We start from the raw sequence: 18,824 nt of genomic DNA, 5'->3' as shown, positions 1-18,824 counted from the left end.
CGTGACACACGGCGCGTGCTCTGAATACGTGAGCTAATCTACGAGTAAATACGGTGCGGATTTATAAACTTATGTGGACTTAAACCCTGTATAGGAGAGCGACTATGAGTAAACCTACAGATTGAACGGTGACATATAGCTATTTACTCAGACTATGTTTGCGAAGCCTGTGAAAAATCAAAATCTGTGAATCTTTTCCTTTGTGGGAAAAATGAAGATACTAAAAGTAATTGGTGATTTGGTGATCTTCATCACGCGTTCAATAGATCCGCACCGGAAATTAGAGATCAAGACCTGTTTCACTGCCGTCGATGTTTTATTCAAATGTCACAATAAAAAATGTATTAAAACATTAATAAAACAATGTGATATATTTCTAAAAAGGCTGTATTTAAAACCTAATTCCGTACAAATCCCGGCAATCAAAAATCAGGACGCGTAAAATGAAAAATCTAAAAGGTTAAGCTCTCACGTAACTCAATTAAAATACGAGTGGCACTAACGGAAATTTCCATCGGACCATCCCAACAACATGTAATTGGTGTAATCCTCAAACCTCGCGTTAACGTTTGAAACCACGTTGGGCGCCAACTTGCCTTTTTGCGGCGGCGCGGGATGGAGGGGAAGGGGCAGCGTCGCTCGGTCTCGGCCGCCCGCCAGTTGCGCCGCAGCCGTCGCCGCGACCACACGTCTGCGTAGCGCCCGCGTCTCGCCCACACATGAAAAGCCCGATCTAATCGTGAGTGGACCGGATTACATAATTGCTTTCACTGGCATCACACACGACTGTTCAAATACGAAACATGGCTACAGACACCAATAAATGCATATGGAGTAACTTGATCGCAATCAGACTGATCTGGTTTGTAGCTATGCATTTTCGGCACAGTTGTGAACTGTAGATGTCTCTCCTCCACTGTTATGATGAAATTGATATTACACTCACTTAATACAGCACAAATACTTTGCTCAATCTTCTCGGTCGGTAAAAATCAATTCCATATTTACAAAAAAAAATCTAAACATTCGAAACTTCCAGAAATAATAATATTGGAAAAGCTGCAAGAAGGCTTTTTCCAAGTGGGATAAAGACTCATAAGACGTATAAAAGATATTAGCGTTGATACCGGGGATAGAGACAAATCCTGTCATATATTTCAACAAGTATTACGGTGCCGTAACACCTGCTGATACCGCAAAATCCGTTATGTAGTTTACGTAGGCTACAGGTATAAATTAGTTCAAGAAACAAACGCAGTATACTCAAACCTACATAACATTATTTCTCTGGTTATGTAATACGAATAAAATATAAGGTTTAGTAAAGAGTTAAAAATTACTGCAGTTTTCTTATTCGTTCGGTTCAGACGACATGAATGGTGAGTCACTTTCGATCGCGTTCGGCTCAAACGTTGGCGTAGCGTGATTTACACCATAATTAGACTTAAATTGTTAAAACGTGACGTTAATATTTGAGTTTTCAGACGTTTCCATGGACAGTTTGGCACGTAATTGATAAAATTCAAAGAATATTGGACTTTATTCAATAATTTATTTTTTGACTTGGCTGATTGTCAGACCAATCGAATATTCTGCTCTAGTAGGACGGTTTTTGACCATTTACGAAGGAGCAGGCATTGGTCTCCAGCCTCACGTGTATAATTTATTCACTTTATAGATCCAAACATTCCAAACATACTTTTGCCTAGGTTAAGTAAGTTGCAGCTTTCTCGGATTCATTTTGTTGATTTAAGGTTTTTACTTGTTCAGAATTGATCCAGGCATTAAGTAATGTGTAGTATTGTCTAGTATCCATAGTCCAGCTGGCTGGCAACTGGCTATTATAGCCCAGCAAAAAAGAAAACGTATCTGATAAGCTTCAAAGGTTTTTCATTTTACTCATATTGGTTGAGCTTGAATACACAGAACTGTTGCCCACACAATAGCCCGTCATAACACGCCCCGCAGGCTTTCAAATCAATCACTCTGGATGTAGGTATCATAGTAAGATATCTACTGTGGTTATGTATGTTTATCATCAACACAGTCAGTAGTAGGTATAAAACTCGTTATACCAGCGAGAACCTTTAATAATTCCTTTTATCCATGACTTAAAGCTTCAAGCAATCACATGCTATCAGGCTGTCTGAATTTGGCTACAAAATGGTCCAAAGGCTGTCCATCAGGCAGATTTCACTCTGAAGATTTTCACCCGTTGCTTTGTCTTGTAGTGTACCAAATACCAATTGATCCTTTTTGAATTCCAAAACCTTTCCAGTCGTTTCTCGACCAGTGAACCCGATCCTCGGCGTCGCAGCAGATCGATTTGCCTTATATTTGCTACAATACGGCTCTCTAGAAGGCACTCTGCAAGCTGACATCGTGTGTATCCATCCAGTTCCAAATTAACGAATGTTGCCGACTGGTCGGCCATTTGCATTCAGATTGCTATCCTATCTAGAATGTTCGGTATTGCCGAAGCTTGATGCGTATGCTCTGCTTGCTGCGGACCAATGACATCCCTATCTATAAATTATGACTACTTTCTGTAAAAACAGTTGACCAAAATTAGTCCCATGTACCATGTACTAACAGATGCGCACTTTTGGACCTTTATACTTGTAACTTAGTTTATCTTAGCTTTGGTTATACTTTTTCAGTAGGTAGACATATTACTTTCGTGATTGTAATAATAAGAACTGGATCTATAGGGACGATATGCAATTTAGCTTCTAGGTAACTTAGCTTCATGATTATGCATGAATTGCGCAGCATTTACAGCACAAAATATAGCATCAAGTTAAAGTATAAAATAGTTAGTTAATTAGCTAACAAAGGTAGGTAGGTACATCGTTTCATTATAAACTTTCTACGTAGTAGGTAGATCCAAAGTTAAACTTCAGCTTATTCAACCAACTTGTGAAAGTCAACGTGACTCAGTAATAGCACGAGCGAAATACGAGAACGTACTCGTAGGTTTACTTAATAGATGGGGGGTGAAACTTAGGATTAGTGGGGAGAATTAAGAAAGGAGTTTGATCAGCAATTTCTTGTTTATAAGTTTGCCTTGAACTAAAGCTTTGTAGACTCAATAATATACTTAATTACGAAGGAAGAAATTAAGGTTGGCTATTATGATAATTATCTTAAAGTTTTGTTATAAGAGCTTGAATTGCATTCAAAGCTTAATACACCTTCGACATATTAGAGATCTACACGTGTCTACTTCCACTACCAAGCAACAATTTTATACAACAGTCTAGTCTAGTCCGCAAAAAAAGTCTTGTCCCCTTTTCAAAAAACCTTAACGTTCCATAGCTCTTCCACAATCAAGTTGAGTCACTCTGAGTTTTTACTGAGTTTCAATTGTACTCTTTTTAAAAGCTTTGACATTTTGGAGCTCTTTGAAATGCAAGAAATTACGAAACTTCAGGTGGTCAAAAAAATATTTTGCCTCCTTTTTAGGAAAACATTGATTCTTTGGCTCAAAATTGGGTTAAAGTGAGAGTTATTTTTCTGGCGCTACTTACTTGTCCCCTTTGTGGTTATTCTTGCTCCAGTATTAAATCTGGCGAAACCGTGGAGTTACTCGTAGCTTCCAAATTAAGTGCCGTTCTCTTTTGTTCCATCGTCTAGCTCTATTTGAATAATAGCCGTTTTATTACGCTAATGTATTTCGGGGCGAGCGTGACTTAACTTGCCGCAGGGAGCAAATAGATATTATATTTTGCTACTGAATGCGGAGGCACGCTCTACTGACTTAATAAGTCGGGATAATGATTTCGTGTGGTAGTGTGATTTGTTAGAGTAGAATAGGGCTACCACTCTTCAATAGCGACAGATATGCGAACACCTGTAGGCCTAGTCGATTTCACGCGATAAGTCCATACATTTGTCGTTTAATTGTCGGTAAGAATTTGTCACGGCGCGCATCCATCCAGCCCGGCAGGCAGCTCAGTCTAGCCAGTGTATAGAGAGGATCGTGCTCTGTTTCTGCAGTGGATGGAGACTACATGTTCTGATGATGATGATAATGAAATTGATGAATCTTCGTCCAGATTCAGGGGAATTGTCGCTGCGGTCTTGTCTGTGTCTGTGCACCTGAGGCCTGCGGTTGGATTCCAACCTTACTAAATCAAATTATTTATTTAACTACCACACATCTAACTCTACACAGATATACTAGTACCTACATAAGATACAAGCAGTGAGGGTTATAAACCATCATAAAATCTGCGGGAACATGATTCCCTCCCACAACTCACTCGGAATGTATTACCCTCCAGATTGTTACATAAGATGTAAAGTCGGTATATAGGTACAAGACTCGCTCTCCCATTTCCCAAATGACGCTATTTTATTTCGCTCAATCAAATTTTATTTCGCCTTTTATTCGTTCGCTTCGCGTTGTGGAACACAATCGTCTTCAGAAACTTCGATATTCTTGGCAAAGGAAATAGAGTAACGTTTATCGGTTTTCGGGTAATACCCAAAATCACCAAACGCTAAAGGGAATTATCACGTAGTTATTACCGTTTGTGGGATTATGTTGTTCGAAGGGGAAATTAGGAAAACAAAATAATTACATGTCGTCTCCGGTACACAGATGTTTCGAATAGAAGTTTTCACTCTATTCATTTTCTTTCAAGAAGTACGTAGTTGGCAACTGCTACCTAAATTAATATGAATGAATAGAAGCTTTTAAATGTATGAATAGCTTATGCCCGCGGCTTCACCCGCGTCAAATTTAGTTTCTCACAGATAGTCATAAATTATAGCCTATAATATGTATTCTGGGTTATAAACAATAATACTGTAAAGTTTCATCAAAATCCGTTCAGTGGTTTTTGCGTGAAAGAGTAACAAACATGTTCACATCCAGACATCCATACAAACTTTCGCATTTATAATATTAGTAGGATTAGTAGGCAGGATTATTTGATACTTACCTTAGAGATTCTGTAGCAACAATAATAACGGTAGAATACTTATTCCATCAACACTCATCTAATCTTAACATCGCGCTCACTCAAGATGAAAATCCCGACTTGAGCTGTACTTAGTGTCATAATTTATACAGGGTCAAGCTTCAACCCCTCGAGAAATGAGAGCCATCTAGAGCTTTCGTTAATGCGGTTTTTCCAGTTAAATATTCATAAAGTAGAGGAAGATTACATAAATAGGTATAGGCAAGGAAATTCCTTTGGACACATACCTAAGTGTTAAACTTATATCGTTTGAGATATATCTAAAATAAATTACTGATCTTTAATATGGGTACCTACTTAGTTATAACAGTTTTAATTTATTTAATGGTCCTATGAGTTATTGATGGCATAATGCCTACCAATATAGTTTTCTCGTTGGAGAGATATGATCATTATTATTATTAAAGTACATTTCGTTAACAATAAATAAGTGTGATTTTGGAGCAAATCGCTACTTACACGTGTCGCACGCACAATTTTTAGGAAAGATTTTTTCATTTCAGTAAAATATTTCTTTCTCGTATAAAATCGTCTTCATGTAATAATATTCTAGTAGCTAACTTTATCGGTCTCGCCCTTCAATAATGGCATAAGTGACATAGACGGATGGTCTCGATTATTACTCGTATATTGAAATTCTTTTACCGAACTTTTTACGACGACGTTTCTGAGATTGAGAGAGTGAATAAAGGTATTGTTGTCTAACAAATCCAATTTATGTAGAGTCGCTAGCATATCAACTTTATTATGGCGACATTGTTCTGCCTGACGACCACCATTTACCTAAAGAAGCCTGGAACTCTTTCGAAGTCCAACTAAACTACAGTATGGCTAGCACGAAAAACTTTCGAGTTCAAATCGTTTGCGTGCTCAAATCGCCATCAAAAGATTTAGTACGAAAACTACAACAGCGCCCTTGTGAACGTGTCGCAAAGTGAACTTAGTATGAGAAATGGTTGAATGAAACTTATTTTGAGAATCAAAATTGTCACGTTATCGTTTAATTCGAAGGTTGACTACGCAAACGATTCGAAGACGAAATTTGTTCATGCTAGAGGTACAGAACGCGAGCTCTGGGTTTATTGTATGTCAAATACTTTGGCAAAATTCAAATAAAAGACAAAATCTTCGATGAATTATTGATACAGAGACGGGATCCCAACACCTGGTGCCTGTTGGCCCATAAAGTTAAATCCCTACTTAAAGAACAACGTGAGTCTAAATGTCGGGTCTCCTAAGCCCTTCCCAAGGTCACAGTACGGTCGGGTGGATTATTTTAAGATTATTTCGTTTGTTTAGGAAGGTCAGGTCAGGTCCAGCAGTTGTGGAACACGTGGAGAGGAGAATTTGATAATCCTTTTTAAATAAACAGTTTAAGCGTTTTTAAAATTAATCCTAAAAAAAATGTAGAAGCGCATCAATTTTGTTGAAGTAGGTAGTGACTTAGTAGCTCAGTTGGAAGAACAGTCACCCGGCAAGCGAAAGTTATGGGTTCGATTTGCGTCTTTGGCAGTTCGATTCGCGTCTTAGGCAGTTCGATTTTTTCAAGTTGTTTATTTAAAATTTTATTAAAGTCCGCAAGGGAGGGCTTTCGCTTGTGAACATTTTTAAGAAAACGTTTAAAATAAAGCCTTTTAACTACAACGAAGTTTTTCTGACGTCACGTACTTTGTTAAGCCATGCACTTAATTAGATGATCCTCCAATGCCATTTTGCATACTCATATAAAAAGTATACCCCCTTTGAGTTTAGCTCTGAACTACATAATAGTCTATTATACTAATGGTTTTTGTTTTCCGCGCAGATTGTGAGTCAATTGAAAACGCGAGCACGTATTCATAATAGCTCTCATTTTCTCTATGCCACATTATATGGAATATTTTTTTCACCGTACAACAAATTAAAGATTCTCGTCTCGTTTTCCATTATTGAGAAGTACTAGCGTCATTGACGAACACTACCCTCGTTTTTAAAGGTCTTCAGGGGTGTCAAAGGTCATCTAGTTTGACCTCGTTTTCTGTTAATGATTTGCTGAAAAATCCCAGTAATCGAGAAGAAATTTATCCTAATGGTTCTCTAGAGAAAATGAGGAAAAACTTATTCCTAGAAATAACGTCAATTTTGATGTTCTGGGAAATGAAATATTTTAATATTCCTCAATGCCACTTTCCAGCTTTGAGAAATGAGAATAATTTGTAGTTTTCAGAATATGTTGGAAACCCAAGTTTCCGCTGTATTTTTCAGTACAGTTCAGTACTTCAGTAACTAAAGGTCTTTTCTTACTGAACTTCTCAGTTATGAAATCTATAAATTCTTTAGAAAATAACTTTATGATAATACCTCAGATCATAGAAGGGTTCTATGATCTGAGGATAATACTTAGGTATGCTATTGTTTGATACTTGAATTGACACAAGATAGAAAACATTCAATTTTATCACTAAGACTGGGATGATATTTTGTGACGGTTTGAGTCCCAGTTAGTAAAAAACCTTTTCGGTGAATTTTGTTAAATATTTACAAAAGAGCCAAACAGCAACTTTAGGCATCACCTAAAACAATTTCAGAGGGTAAAAGAAAAGGGTATATTTGAGTAAATGCCAGTGTATTTCTCGACGTCGCNTATTTTTCTCAATTCTGCAATGTTTTAATTTTGTCAAACTGGTAATGACGTCAATTTTGGGAGAAGGGGGGGGGGTCATTAAGAAATGACGATAGGATGATTGTAGGGGGGGGGGGGTCTAAAATCTGAAAAAATCGATGACGTAATTTATGGACGGCCCCTTGTCCCCTTTGTGGTTATTCTTGCTCCAGTATTAAATCTGGCGAAACCGTGGAGTTACTCGTAGCTTCCAAATTAAGTGCCGTTCTCTTTTGTTCCATCGTCTAGCTCTATTTGAATAATAGCCGTTTTATTACGCTAATGTATTTCGGGCCGAGCGTGACTTAACTTGCCGCAGGGAGCAAATAGATATTATATTTTGCTACTGAATTCGGAGGCACGCTCTACTGACTTAATAAGTCGGGATAATGATTTCGTGTGGTTGTGTGATTTGTTAGAGTAGAATAGGGCTACCACTCTTCAATAGCGACAGATATGCGAACACCTGTAGGCCTAGGATGCGCGCCGCGAAAAAGCGTTAATCACGCCATTTTATCGATTTTACGCGATAAGTCCATACATTTGTCGTTTAATTGTCGGTAAGAATTTGTCACGGCGCGCATCCATCCAGCCCGGCAGGCAGCTCAGTCTAGCCAGTGTATAGAGAGGTTTCTGCAGTGGATGGAGACTACATGTTCTGATGATGATGATAATGAAATTGATGAATCTTCGTCCAGATTCAGGGGCATTGTCGCTGCGGTCTTGTCTGTGTCTGTGCACCTGAGGCCTGCGGTTGGATTCCAACCTTACTAAATCAAATTATTTATTTAACTACCACACATCTAACTCTACACAGATATACTAGTACCTACATAAGATACAAGCAGTGAGGGTTATAAACCATCATAATATCTGCGCGAACATGATTCCCTCCCACAACTCACTCGGAATGTATTACCCTCCAGATTGTTACATAAGATGTAAAGTCGGTATATAGGTACAAGACTCGCTCTCCCATTTCCCAAATGACGCTATTTTATTTCGCTCAATCAAATTTTATTTCGCCTTTTATTCGTTCGCATTCGCGTTGTGGAACACAATCGTCTTCAGAAACTTCGATATTCTTGGCAAAGGAAATAGAGTAACGTTTATCGGTTTTCGGGTAACACCCAAAATCACAAAACGCTAAAGGGAATTATCACGTAGTTATTACCGTTTGTGGGATTATGTTGTTCGAAGGGGAAATGAGGAAAACAAAAGAATTACATGTCGTCTCTCCGGTACAAATGTTTGGATTAGAAAAGAATTTTAGTTATACTTTTTTACATTAGTGAAGTTAGGTAAGTAAATTTGGGGTGGAAACAGTTTCTACTTAACTCTAGTCCGGGTTTTAATCTTCCTATAGAACCTTGGCAACTTCAATAGAATCTTTCATTTGGACCTAACTTATGTAATGAAGAAACAACTGCAGTAATTGATATTAGACAATGTTTATTTACTGAAACATGCTATAGATTTTCCAGTAATAAATCCTAAATAGATTAGGCATAGTAATTATGGATTGGGGGAGGCTGATAATGAGATTACATAGTTAATAATATACTTTTCAGACGTCTGTAGCAACAAAAATAACGGTAGAATATTCCACCAACACTCATCTAATCTTAACATCGCGCTCACTCAAGATGGAAATCTCGACTTGAGCTGTAGGTCATAATTTATACAGGGTCAAACTTGAGCCCCTCGAGAAATGAGAGCCATCTAGAGCTTTCGTTAATGCGGTTTTTCCAGTTGAATATTATTCATAAAGTAGGGGAGATTACTTAGCACATAATATAGGCAAGGAAATTCCTTTGGACACATACCTAAGTATTAAACTTATATCGTTTGGGATATAAACAAGACTGATCTTTGATATGGGTACTTACAACAGGTTTATCTAATTTAATGGTACTATGCGTTATTGATGGCATAATGCCCACCAATCCTACCCTACCATTATAGTTTTAATTGTCATTGGATAGAGATGTGATCATTAGGTATTATTATTAAAGTACATTTTGTTAAAAAATTATAAGTGTTATTTTGGAGCAAATCGCTACTTACACGTGACACGCACGCACAATTTTAAGGAACGGTTTTTTCATTTCAGTAAAATATTTCTTTCTCGCATAAAATCGTATTCATGTAAAAATATTCTAGCTAACTTTATCGGTCTCGCCCTTCAATAATGGCATAAGTGACATAGACGGATGGTCTCGATTATTACTCGTATATTGAAATTCTTTTACCGAACTTTTTACGACGACGTTTCTGAGATTGAGAGAGTGAATAAAGGTATTGTTGTCTAACAAATCCAATTTATGTAGAGTCGCTAGCATATCAACTTTATTATGGCGATATTGTTCTGCCTGAAGACCACCATTTACCTAAAGAAGCCTGGATCTCTTTCGAAGTCCAACTAAACTACAGTATGGCTAGCACGAAAAACTTTCGAGTTCAAATCGTTTGCGTGCTCGAATCGCCATCAAAAGATTTAGTACGAAAACTACAACATGTGAACATGTCGCAAAGTGAACTTAGTATGAGAAATGATTGAATGAAACTTATTTTGAGAATCAAAATTGTCACGTTATCGTTTAATTCGAAGGTTGACTACGCAAACGATTCGAAGACGAAATTTGTTCATGCTAGAGGTACAGAACGCGAGCTCAGGGTTTATTGTATGTCAAATACTTTGGCAAAATTCAAATAAAAGAGAAAATCTTCGATGAATTATTGATACTGGGACGAGATCCCAACACCTGGTGCCTGTTGGCCCGTAAAGTTAAATCCCTACTTAAAGAACAACGTGAGTCTAAACGTCGGGTCTCCAAAGCCCTTCCCAAGGTCGCAGTACGGTCGGGTGGATTATTTTAAGATTATTTCGTTTGTTTAGGAAGGTCAGGTCAGCTCCAGAAGTTGTGGGACACGTGGAGAGGAGAATTTGATAATCCTTTTTAAATAAACAGTTTAAGCGTCTTTAAAATTAATCTTCAAAAAAAAGGTAGAAGCGCATCAATTTTGTTAAAATAAGTGTCTAAGTAAGTAGCTTAGTTGGAAGAGCGCGAGCGCAGCAAAAGGTTGTGGGTTCGATTCGCGTCTTAGGCAGGTCGATTTTTTCAAGTTGTTTATTTAAATTTTTATTAAAGTCCGCAAGGGAGGGCTTTCGCTTGTGAACATTTGGAAGAAAACGTGTAAAATTCCTTAACTACAACGATATTTTTGTGACGTCACGGATTTTGTTAAACCATGCACCTAATTAGATGATCTTCCAATATTGTCATGCCATTTTGTACGCTCAAATAAAAAGTATACCCTCTTTGAGTTTAGCTCTTAACTACGTAATAGTCTATTATACTAATGGTTTTTGTTTTCCGCGCAGATTCTGAGTCAATTGAAAACGCGAGCACGTATTCATAATAGCTCTCATTTTCTCTATGCCACATTATATGGAATATTTTTTTCACCGTACAACAAATTAAAGATTCTCGTCTCGTTTTCCATTATTGAGAAGTACTAGCGTCATTGACGAGCACTACCCTCGTTTTTAAAGGTCTTCAGGGGTGTCAAAGGTCATCTATGTAGTTTGACCTCGTTTTCTGTTAATGATTTGCTGAAAAATCCCAGTAATCGAGAAGAAATTTATCCTAATGGTTCTCTAGAGAAAATGAGGAAAAACTTATTCCTAGAAATAACGTCAATTTTGATGTTCTGGGAAATGAAATATTTTAATATTCCTCAATGCCACTTTCCAGCTTTGAGAAATGAGAATAATTTGTAGTTTTCAGAATATGTTGGAAACCAAAGTTTCCGCTGTATTTTTCAGTACAGTTCAGTACTTCAGTAACTAAAGGTCTTTTCTTACTGAACTTCTCAGTTATTAAATCTATAAATTCTTCTTATCAGATCTACATTTAGAAAATAACTTTATGATAATATGTTATTGTTTGATACTTGTATTGATACAAGATAGAAAACATTCAATTTTATCACTAAGACTTGGATGATATTTGGAGTCTCAGTCAAAAGAACCAAACAGCAACTTTAGGTATCACCTATCACTTTCAGAGGGTAAAAGAAAGGGTATATTTGAGTAAATGCCAGTGTATTTCTCGACGTCGCGACAGCTTGAGAGGTAGTTAACAAGATGGATGGACTTGTATCTACGTACAGACGATATCATTTCAAGACAAACACTGGGATATCTTATGTAGTTGTTATAGGAGCTATTTTACAGCAAACATGTATAAGCCTTATGTGCTAATGTAATACCCAACCAGACATTTTAGAACTATGTATCTACGTACGAGTATATCGTGGATCTTGGGAAAATGTAAACCGAAAAACGCTACTTTTAGACTCTTAACTTCATTTTTAAACTCGAACTTATTATTACTTAAAATCAATGTTTAAACAACTGTTTTATGAAAACGTTTTTGAGCGATTCGTTCCATACCTATTTCTCTTGTTAAAAAATAAATCAAAAGAAATGAACCGTTATTTCGCACAGTATTCTAATTCGAACTTGAAAGTAATTCCAGTTCTTTGAGAGCTTCGCGTTTGTCGTTCCTCTTAAATGTTTTCGCTCGAAATGTTTTTAATTTGGCTCATTTGCGTGTTTTCAAAGGACAGTTATGTAAACCTGTGCTATGCGGTCTTGTTTGTGATGCTGATGTGGTTGAAATGACTATGCTAATTATGTTTTTCAGACCCAAAGCTTACATTTTATTTAATAAAAATGTTAACGTAGAGCTAAACTTTACCAAAACATTCATGTGCTTCAGTAAGGTTCAACTGAAAACATTTCAATACATTGAAAAAACGACGTATTAGTAGTTCTTACTAACTAATACTTAAGTAACTACACAATAAAAGTACCTATAATATTTATAACAGATTAAGAAAGAAGAAAGAGGTTCTATTTATGTTTTTTTTCGCTGTAGCTGTGCTCAACTTAACGGTGGGTAGTTAATCTTTTTTGCAGGAAAATTGTGTAGCCTTACTGACAAGACAAAATTCTGACAAGGCTACCGCTAGCTTAACCACGAATTAGAACAGCTTAATTTACGCCAGGGCAAATGTGCAATTTAGTTTTAAGTTTGTTAAGAGAAATAATTTTAACAAGGTTTTGCACAGATTTAACACGAATATAATTTTAAAAAGCGAGCGAATGAGAAGTATAAATATATTAACATAGAAATAAATCTGTCAGTTTCTAATAAACAATCCGTTTAAACTTAACTATAGGCAACCGTCTTTAATCACGATCAAAATGTGGCTAGACTAATTCCCGATTTGGCAAGATATATTCTAGGCCCAATATAAATGGCATCGGCCCAAATCACTCAGTTTCGGCCCAATAAATGTCTGTAAATCACGCCATGACACAACGCCAATGGGTTCATTTAATACTCGTAGGTAGGTAAACGCTGATTAATCACATTAATACAGTTAGTACTAAAAAGGAACTCTAGTAATAAAAATTAAATACTGGAATTGACTGGAATAAGATTAAATTATACGTTTGTAACTCCAGCTAAGCAAATTCCGTTTTGAAATTACACTTTACATAATCAATCTAGTAGGTAAACAAAAAAGTAAACACCGTATCAACTTAAGTAGTTGTGTTATAATATAAATGCTAGATTCCAACAAAAATGTACAGCTTGATGTGCTTTCGACTTTCAGCTGAAGCTTTATTTCTGAACCGAAATACTTGGATAAAAGCTTTACTCTGAAAAGAGGTTATCAACCCCATATTTTCAAATGGCTCAATAAAGAGACGTGGATCAAAATTATTTATTTTTAGTTTTAAACTTTTGCAGTAACGCTTACTAAACTGACTTTTTACTATAAAAAAAAGTTTTTCTGTCGAGTTTTCTTTTAAAACAGCTTTTCTATTCAGATAATCCAACACTAAAAAAGTGAAAATTTTAAGCCACTTTTTGCCTCGTGGAAAAACGTAGGCGACAAAATGGCCTCGAATTATGATAAATTGTTAAGGTATTTTTTTTTAAATTAAGTCTCATCACGAAACATGAAATTCTAGCCTTTCCTAAGCCTTTCCTAAATAACTCTACTAAAATCTAGTCCTTGCCATATTCTGCATTGAACTTTCCTTCACTCTGCATTATTTTTACTGCAATGCTACACGACAGACTGGCAAACTAGTACTTTATCAATATTTTCTGCTCAGTATTTCAATTCTATTGCATTTATTCGTCATAGCTAAAACAAGTTATTCAATTTGAACACTAAACTATGAGGTATCAAAAAGTCTAGATTTTAATAACTTTTCAGTACCTCTAGTAGGAAAAACTTTCGAGTTCGTTTCGTTGCGTATTCAAAGTGTCATCGAAAAATTTTGCATGAAAAATTAAACAGCGCCCCCTAGGGCGGCTATAATATAGGGGGCGCTGTTTAATTTTTCATACAAAATTTTTCGATGACACTTTGAATACGCAACGAAACGAACTCGAAAGTTTTTCCTACTAGAGGTACAGAAGGTTTCACTTACTAATGTGATGAGTATTTGAGTCTTGTCTTCTTTTGTCCACTGCTGAACAAAGCCTCTCCCAAAAATGACCACAACCATTCGCAGTCTTTTTATTAGTGACTAGCCGCCTGCGACTTCGTACGCGTGGATCCCATTTTACCGCGTAAGAACGCGGTTTAGATTTTTTCATACAAATGATTTTTCCCGCGAACTCCCGTTCCCGTGGGAATTTTGCAATATCCTGTTGTAACTAAGCTTAAAGTTTACTAAGGTACCTGCATGCCAAATTTCAAGCGTCTAACTTAAGCCGTTTAGATTTTTCATACAAAAGAATTTTCCCGCTAATTCCCGTTTCCGTGGGAATTTCGAGAATCACTTGTTGTAACTAAGCTTTAAGTTTACTAAGGTACCTACATGCCAAATTTCAAGCGTCTAACTTAAGCGGTTTAGATTTTAAATACAAAAGGATCTTCCCGCTAATTCCTGTTCCCGTGGGAATTCCTAAGTATACTATAACCTGCCCAGGAGTATGAAGAATAACTGTACCAAGTTTCGTTAAAATCCGTCGAGTAGTTTTTGTTTCTATAAGGAACATAGGTACAGACGGACAGACAGACAGACAAAAAATTTACTGATTGCATTTTTGGCATCAGTATCGATCACTAATCACCCCCTGGTAGTTATTTTGAAAATATATTTCATGTACAGAATTGACCTCTCTACAGATTTATTATAAGTATAGATTAATATTATTGAGAAAATAATAGAAATAACTAGGCCTAATAATCACATTGACTCTACATTTCGTCGCGAGACTTCAGCTCTTTCAGTTCCAGTTTGTACAGAGTACGGAAAAACATGTTCTGAAAAGTTTCAACTTTTCATTCACTGTAAAGTTATAAATGGTAGTCACCCAAAAGGGTTGATACAATTTCTTTTTCATTTGGTAGATTATTGTAACCTTTCGCGACCTTTATTGTATTAGGTCCATACCTCGTAGACTTAAGGGTCTCAAGGTCATCAAAACAGTCAAGCCAGGGATTGACAAGGGACGCCCTTTTGCTACAATAGAATTATCATTGATTTCGTAAAGCCTGGTGTCCGACAGAATGGGACAAGCCGTCTGTGATTGGACGAAATGTTTGCTGAAATCATAAAAAAGGATTGACAATTTTATATTTTATTAAATGAATTTAAAAGCCGTAGGTGCGTGTTATTCGAATTCAAATCCTTTTCAAGCTCGGCTCTTGTACGTACTCGTCCCAATACACAGGTTAATGTCTCAGATAAACATAACTTGAATTGAACTTGAATAAATGTTACTTACATAATATGAACTGACTTGAGTACACCTCCACAGCACTATTCATAGTAATTTATCTTTTATTAACATGTAAATGGTAGGTATTAGCAGACTTTATACTGTGTGTACCTATTAGTAGGTACATTAACTGTCAGGTATGATTTATTATATTTTTCATAAGAGTTTTATGTGTTATAACATAGTAATTCGTAGAAATGATAAATGATGATCAAAAATGATTTATGTACTGGAGAATGTTAGCGAGTTATTGTTCGAAATTCTGTGTTTGTAGAGTTTTTATTATTCAATGTAATTCATTCCCTCGTATCTACTAACAAGTAGATCTTACTGTAACTGAAAGTTATTGTATTTATACCATGTTACCTACTTAGCCACTGCTTCTAAAAAACATAGTCGTAAAATCTCCACTATTCTGAAACATTCCTTATTTGGCTGCTGAAAGTTAAAAACATTAATATTTTCCTATATAGTCTATCTAAAAACTTTAGAAGGATTTCTATCAAGAGTACAGTAGGGTAAACATTAACACAATTAGACTGTCAGTTATTTTATAACATTTTGATCTTGTTGTCTCCTGAAAATTCAGCTTCAAAATACATACAATATTAAAGATGACGAAGTTACCGACATATTTTGTGTATAATGTGTATTTTCACCTGTCAACCGTACAATGCCGGAGCCGCCGGCCGTATCGACCGGTCTGGGTCAGTTGGCGCGCTGCCAGCGGTTTAGTGAGGGTAGTCTGCCAGGTTCACTCGTCAATCATTGCTGGCTGCTGGTTCCGGGAGTTATTGATGGCAGACGCACGGTTAAGCCAGGAAATATCCTGGTACGCTGAAGGATAAAAACGTTACCTGCTATTCTTTCAGGTGTAAATCCATGTTAGTTAATAATCTGCTTAGTAATTGAAATTCTCCTTAAGTCGGGTTGGTTACTGAGGTTATAAACGATTTCATGAATCAGCATTTATAAATTATTTCCATGTCGCTAATGGCATCACATAACATCTGAAACCTCAGTTCATAAAAAATAAAACTACAAAAAGTGATTTTCTACTTAGTGTGTCTAAAAATTTCGAGTATTAAACATTAAGATTAGGTACCTACTTGATGTGGTTTCTCTACATTAAGTATTGTGTCCACATGTAAGTAAAAGAAAACTTAAAGAGAATCGGTCTATTTAAAAATAGCCATCAAAAGGTCAACGAGTGAAAGAAATGTCAAATGATCGAAATACATTAACAATAGTCTGAATCAATAGTGACCCGCCCTACTATGACATCTATGTAGACATTATAAAAACTGAAATAAATCAGAAAAATGCTCAAACTAAATAAAATACAGTCAACTCACCACTACATAAATAATTTATATTAACACGTAATATTACCTCAAGGTACAGTATATAAAAACCAGTTCTCCATTTCTTCTTTATTCCGGCGTCAACATTTCTTGCTCAACTAAGTTATCCTTACCCGTGTAGTGGGTGGGGGGTTTCCTGGGCTCTGGGGAGGCGGTTAAGTATGCTGGACGGCTACTGAATAATAACATGTACATAGTGTAAATTGGTGCAGTAGGTCATCTCTACATTACGCAACCAGGAGTTACATGCAATCTAAAAAGTGCTGTTTTATCTCACATTTATTTTTATAAACGTAACTCTAGGATAGCTAGGATCTAGATACACAACTACACTGCGAATTAAAACACAACCAGATTATGTTATGCTTGACATCAGGTTAACTGACTAGTTGAGCTGACGTATATCCAAAAAACTGTCAGTTTACTATTAATTTTATGATTTCGCACACACGGTCTTGTGGATGTTCCTAGTCCTACGTCACTTTAACTAACGGGCTGTGACCAGCTTTACTAAAAGTAGACCTACTGTGTTTTGTTTATACTGTGTAACATATCCGAAACAGTCGACAAGTATGTTAGATACCATGCGTTGGGGTAGAAATGTTTAACGCTAACTAAGTAAGTATCGTCCTCTGGAATAACTTTATTCGCTGACAACTTTATTTCATTTACTACCTACTGCGTACTTACATTAGCACCTATCCAGGATCTTTACATCCTATGCAGTAGTGGTGGTAATGAGAGGTTTCAATAATCCCGTAAACTGACAATGCGGTTGATTGATATTATCAATAATAAATAATAATAATAAAAATCTTTGGACAATTTCACACAGAGCGCTATCTAGCTCCAAAGTAAGCAATTAATATGCTTGTGTTATGGGTGCTAGCTTAACGGATATAGGTAGGTACATAACCAGACCCGTCACAGAAATTAAAATTCATCATTCGTTGATTGATAAATTTAATAACATTTGTTTACAAAACTATATCTACAGAGTCGCCTGTATCTACACACACAATACACATTCTGGCTAATAGGGTAGTAGCACAGATAGTATAATAGGTAGTAGGTATCTCTTGGAAATAACATAATACATTTACCATGTTGAATTTAAGTAGTACCTACTTGTAAATCAAGCTTAGCAGAACTCATCAAAAAGCCACATTGTAGACAAACGTTTACTTAGGTAATTCGTTGTAATTTATTCATCTACTGCCTACACGATTTATGGGTAACTCAAACATTCGTGCGGCTATTACAGGAACAAACTTTTGTAATGAAATGGAAACAGCCTGGAAGGCTCAATTATATTGCGCTAAAGATATTATTCCAATGTAATGGTACCTAGTTACCTACCTACTCTAAAATAATTGAAACGAGAAAAAAATATTATCTATTGGATGTAATGTTCCCAATGAAAAATCTTAACGTTATTTCTTGCTGTCATTACACAAAATCATCACGTTCAGCCTAGAGCAGTCCAATGCTGGACTTTGAGTCTTCGGCTTTCGGCTTGTAGTAGCTTCTGACAGCGATTTCGCAAGTCGTCACTCTACCTAGCTGGATTTTCACCAGCAGCGCAGCCTACCTAGGCCTTCAAGATTCTACACAGTACACACGGCATTGCCTGCGTTTATTTTCGATAAGTATGACATTGGTCACAGAAACTATCAATCAAAACTATCCTGATTCATTCTTTATGTATTTTTTTTTAAAGTAGAGCTCTGTAGGCGATATTCTTAGCAAATAAAAATTATGTTTTTTCAATTGAAAAAATCTGATTCCTCAGAAGGCACTTGCACCTCCGACCTTTGCTACCGGTCAACTGCTCTACCTAACTGCAGATATAAGTAAACTAGACTTTTCTAGTAATTTGAATGCTGTTGGCCAACTGAGGTTTAAACTAATTTTCAAGTAGGTATTTTGTATACTCCGTAAGTCAACTGAGCTTAAAAGCTAGTACAGGCGCGGCAGATTCTGTTGACAGATGTCGAATAAAGCTCTCGCT

The sequence above is a fragment of the Ostrinia furnacalis genome, unplaced genomic scaffold (assembly GCF_004193835.3).
Source record: "Ostrinia furnacalis isolate ACB-3 unplaced genomic scaffold, ASM419383v2 OfSCF6703, whole genome shotgun sequence".
NCBI classification, from domain to species: Eukaryota; Metazoa; Arthropoda; class Insecta; order Lepidoptera; family Crambidae; genus Ostrinia; species Ostrinia furnacalis.
Note: the sequence above shows the minus strand (reverse complement) of the source record.